Genomic DNA, 6,016 nt, shown 5'->3' on the forward strand with positions numbered 1-6,016 from the left:
ATAAAATTTGAAACATAAATGACTCACTTGATTTTCTATGATGTGCTAGTGTTTATTTTTTACAAAAAGTTCTAAGTAACCTGTAAATTCCAAAACACCTCGTGCTGAGTTACTAAAGTCGAGCTTACCCTAAAAGGTGTACTTGATTTTGGCCATATTTATACTTGTCTTAACCAATAACTACATTTATAAACTTGTTTTAAGGAAATCAATGCTAGCACTGCATGCAATAATCCAATATCTATCAGTCATCAAATTTCCAAATATGAGAGTACAAGGATAAAGGCTGTGGATTTTCTATAAAAATCTTGATTTATTTGCCACAAAGTCCTCTTTTTCTATTAAATGCAATGGAACAGTAAAAAATACTGCTTTGCATCAAGTTTCCCCTTGGAATATGTACAAAATGGCCTATCGCTATTATTCATAATATCTGTTGTTTTGATACAATTGAAGTTTGAAAAGTTCGTACAAAAATGGCTACAGAAGGGTACATAAACCTTAATCAATAACAAAACACTAGAACCAGCTATATTAATAACAACAAACACTAAAACCAGCTAAGTCATTGAAATACACTAGAACAAGCTAAATCAATGACAAGAAACACTAGAAAACGCTCGATCAAGTACAATAATACACTAGAACCAGCTAAATCAATAACAACAAACACTAGAACCAGCTTAAACAATTACAACAATCATTAGAACCAGTTAAATAAATTGCAACAGTACACTAGAACCAGCTAAATTAATTACAATACACTAGAACAAGCTTAATTAATTACAATACACTAGAACCAGCTAAATCAAAAACAACAAACACTAGAATTAGCTCAATCAAGTACAATAATACACTCGAACCAGCTTCATCAATCACAACAAACATTAGAAAACAGCTTAAACAATTACAACAAACATTAGAACCAGCCAAAATCAATTGCAACAATACACAAGAACCAACTTCATTTATAACAAAAATACACTAGTACCAGCTTAATCAATAACAACAAACATTAGAACCAACTAAAACAATTACAACAATAAACTTGAACCAGTTAAATCAATAGCAACAATACACACTAAAACCAGCTTAATCAATTACAATACACTAGAACCAGCTACATCAATATCAACAAACCCTAGAACCAGCTAAATCAATTGCAACAATACACTCGAACCAGCTTAATCAATAACAATACACACTAGAAACAGCTGAAGCAATTACAACAATCATTAGAACCTGTGAAATCAATTCCAACAATACACTAGATACAGCTAAATCAATAACAATACTCCAGAACCAGCTTAATCAATAACAACAAACACTAGAACCAGCTACCTCAATCACAACAATACACTAGAACTAGTTAAATCAATAACAAAAATACACTAGAACCAGCTTAATCAATTACAACGAACACTAGAACCAGCTAAATCAATTAATACAGTGGAACCAGCTGAATTAATAACAACAAACACTAGAACCAACTAAATCAAATAACAATACACTAGAACCAGCTAAATCAATTACAACAATACACTAGAACCAGCTAAATAAATGACAACAAACACTAGAACCAACTAAATCAATTAATACAGTGGAACCAGCTGAATTAATAACAACAAACACTAGAACCAACTAAATCAATAACAATACACTAGAACCAGCTAAATCAATTACAACAATACACTAGAACCAGCTTAATCAATTACAACAAACACTAGAACCAGCTAAATCAATTAATACAGTGGAACCAGCTGAATTAATAACAACAAACACTAGAACCAACTAAATCAATAACAATACACTAGAACCAGCTAAATCAATAACAACAAACACTAGAACCAGGTAAATGAATCACAACAATACACACTAGAACCAGTTAAATCAATAACAAAAATACACTAGAACCAGCTTAATCAATTACAACAAACACTAGAACCAGCTAAATCAATTAATACACTAGAACCAGCTAAATTAATAACAACAAACACTAGAACCAACTAAATCAATAACAATACACTAGAACCAGCTAAATCAATTACAACAATACACTACAACCAGCTTAATTAATTACAACAAACACTAGAACCAGCTAAATCAATTAATACAGTGGAACCAGCTGAATTAATAACAACAAACACTAGAACCAACTAAATCAATAACAATACACTAGAACCAGCTAAATCAATAACAACAAACACTAGAACCAGGTAAATGAATCACAACAATACACACTAGAACCAGTTAAATCAATAACAAAAATACACTAGAACCAGCTTAATCAATTACAACAAACACTAGAACCAGCTAAATCAATTAATACACTAGAACCAGCTTAATTAATAACAACAAACACTAGAACCAACTAAATCAATTGTAATACTAGTACACTAGAACCAGCTAAATCAATCACAACAATACACCAGAACCAGCTTAATCAATTACAACAAACACTAGAACCAGCTAAATCAATTAATACATTTGAACCAGCTAAATCAATAACAACAAACACTGGAACCAACTAAATCAATCGCAATACACTAGAACCAGCTAAATTAATCACAATAATACACCAAAACCAGCTAAATCAATTACAACAATACACTAGAACCAGCTAAATCAATTAATACACTGGAACCAGCTAAATCAATAACAGTACACTAGAACCAGCTAAGTCAATAACAATGACCACTAGAACCAACTAAATCAATTGCAATACACTAGAACCAGCTAAATCAATTACAACAATACACTAGAACCAGCTAAATCAATCACAACAATACACTTAGAACCAGCTAAATCATTTACAACAAACACTAGAACCAACTAAATCAATTGCAACATTACACTAAAACCAGCTAAATCAATAACAACAACCACTAGAACCAACCAAATCAATAAAAATACACTAGAACCAGCTAAATCAATAACAACAACCACTAGAACCAACTAAATCAATTGCAATACACTAGAACCAGCTAAATCAATTACAACAATACACTAGAACCAGCTAAATCAATCACAACAATACACTAGAACCAGCTAAATCAATTACAACAAACATTAAAACCAACTAAATTAATTGCAATACACTAGAACCAGCTAAATCAATTACAACAATACGCTAGAACCAGCTAAACCAATTTCAACAAACACTAGAACCAGCTAAATCAATTACAACAAACACTAGAACCAGCTAAATCAATTACAATACACCAGAACCAGTATATTTCTGTCCATATTTGTTTGGTATGTGTTTTTAATTACAGTTATAGGTCAGCAAAACCAAGTTGGATTGACATATTACAACCAACTATAAACTGTTGACACAGATATGTGTCTTGCCTGTATGAATTTTTATAAAATAATGTGAATATTGAAATGACATTACTTCAACATGCAAAACATTCAAAGTCAATAAACCATTCACTGAAGATTCAGGCCCAAATAACCTCCATGTGAGAAATCTAATGCTAAATTGCTAAAACAACTGCATACCAAATACCATTGACTTCTTATAAGTTTTTGCCTTTTAACAAACCTAAACACAAACATTAACTTGTAAAGTATGTAAAAATTTCAGTCAATGAACCATGAAGGGGTTGGTTTAATCTCTGTGGAAACTACATGTATACTTGCAAATGCCAATAAATTTGAATAAGAAATATCATTGACTTAACATTAGCAGTTCATCTTCAACTGATCTAATCATAAACTCATACATCTAAGCTAGGCAAAAGTTTCAAAAGCAAGACCATGACTGAGGGGGTGGGGTAAAATATTCTCCATGGAAATAATAGGTGATAATGCTTATACAACCGAATACCAATTAACATTGGCCTTCCACTAATGGCTCCCATTGAATGGATCTGATCACAAACTATTCATGTTAACTTAGCCAAAACTTCAAAGTCAATAGACCATGACTAAGTGGACAGAGTCAAATAATCTCCACTGATTGCCAAATATAATTGACCTTACACCTGTGGTTCACCATAAACTAGACCTAATCACAAACTAATACATGTAGAATAAGCAAAAGTTTCAAAGTCAATAGCCATGACTAAGGGTGCAGGGCCAAGAAATTAACTATGGAAATGAGATGTGCCAATACCAATGCAACAGTTTACCAAAAGTAATTGACCTAACACTTGTAGTTCACCATAGATTTTACTTATTTACAAACTAATACATTGTTTACACAGCTGCTTGAAACAGCATACCCATGTCTTGTTTTTTGACTCTGTCAAGGCAAGACAAAAACCATAAAATAAAATATCTACTAAAACACAATTTTTTCGACAGTCCACAAAAAATGCTGCAAACAAAAATAAATTATTCCACAGTAAGACAATTCAATATCAATCAGCCGACTATGCTTTTTCAAAAGTACTAGCAAAAGTATTATTTTTATTACATATTGTAACGTAAGCTCTGGTCACAACAGATCGTACAAATTTTTGTCCTGGAAGATCTATAAAATAGTTGTTGTGGCACTGTCGTGCAAAATGTCAAAAAAATATTCCGAGGGGTCACATCAGCTACGACATGTCCACAATGGTTCCACGATGGATACACGATTGAAAAAAAATTGTAATTGTACTGTCGTGGGTTTGTTGCAAGTCGGTCGTGCGACAGTCGTACGACAATCATGAATTGTTTGGGGCTATTTTTTCAGGTTTTCATGTCATGGGATGTGCATGTCACTGACGTGCCACTGTCGTATGACTGTATTACAACTGTTGCACAACAGTCGTTGGTCACTCGCTAGTTTGACTCTTGGACTACTAGTATATATAGAAGGCCCTATTTGTTGCAGGCTATTTGCCATTTGCTTTCAATATAGTTAAGTGTCATTATTAGTTCGGTCCATGTAAACGAGTTTTTTGAATTAGTTTATCTTATAATTGTTCAGCGAATATAAACCAGGATGCCCCCGAAAAGAAAAATAAATGGATGAAATTTTGCTATTGTTGGAGTCCAACAAGGCCATTTTCAGCAGGGCCAAACTTAATCCTTCTGGTGGAATAGCCATCCTCTTTAAACAGCAGATGGTATGTTTTCCAAACATTCATTCCCACCAAATTGTATTCTTCTCAATTCAACGAAAATATGTTGCACACAGAACGAACCACTGTCGTACGACATACAATCAATGTTGTGAGAGCATCGTACGAAATTTGGTATTCGTGAGACAATCGTGCGACTGTAACAGTCATATGATTGTTTTTTTCTTAAAATGGTTAATGTTGGTACCCATGACAATGTGTTTATCACATGACAGTCGCACGACTGTGGTAAGGCACTCTCACGACAGCCACAAAGACAGTGACATGACAAATAATGGTAGAGCAAAAAAGGTGCATGTCCAATTTTTCGTCACACAACAGTGCCACGATGCTCAAAATATCGTGCATCTGTCGTATGACGATCACAGATGACCTGTGATTTGACCAAATTTCTTGTCGTGGCGCTGTATAGATGTGTTGTGGATTCATTGTGACCAGGGTTTAACATTGTCATTAGTTAATGTCTGCCATATTCCTTTTTCGTAAAAATAATTGTTATAAAATTAGTTCTTTAGTTTTCTCTTTTTAATTACTACTGTAATCACTAGCTAGTCAACACTGAGGTTGTGCATTCGAAACCCCAGGTGCACTCACTCCAATCATAATTGATTAGGATTGTCAGTTTTCTTATCCAAGGTCTGCAGTGTTCTCTGGGCATTCAGGCTTCCTCCACCAATAAAAACTGGCCACCACGAAATAGCCCAAGAGCGGTGCTTAAATGTGACATTAACAAAACAAAATCTTTTTAGTTGTTTCACATATTTCACGTCAAGGCCTTTAAAGCTAACTAACCATATGGTTTAGATTTTTCTCATTATTAAAGGCCATACAGTGACCTATAACGGCTTGATATCTACATTATTAAAACTTTGGTGGGTTGTTCTCTCTCATTGGCATTCCCAATCATATCACATCTCCTTATATTAAATCGTTTCTAATAA

The sequence above is a fragment of the Mytilus galloprovincialis genome, chromosome 10, assembly GCF_965363235.1.
Source record: "Mytilus galloprovincialis chromosome 10, xbMytGall1.hap1.1, whole genome shotgun sequence".
NCBI lineage: Eukaryota > Metazoa > Mollusca > Bivalvia > Mytilida > Mytilidae > Mytilus > Mytilus galloprovincialis.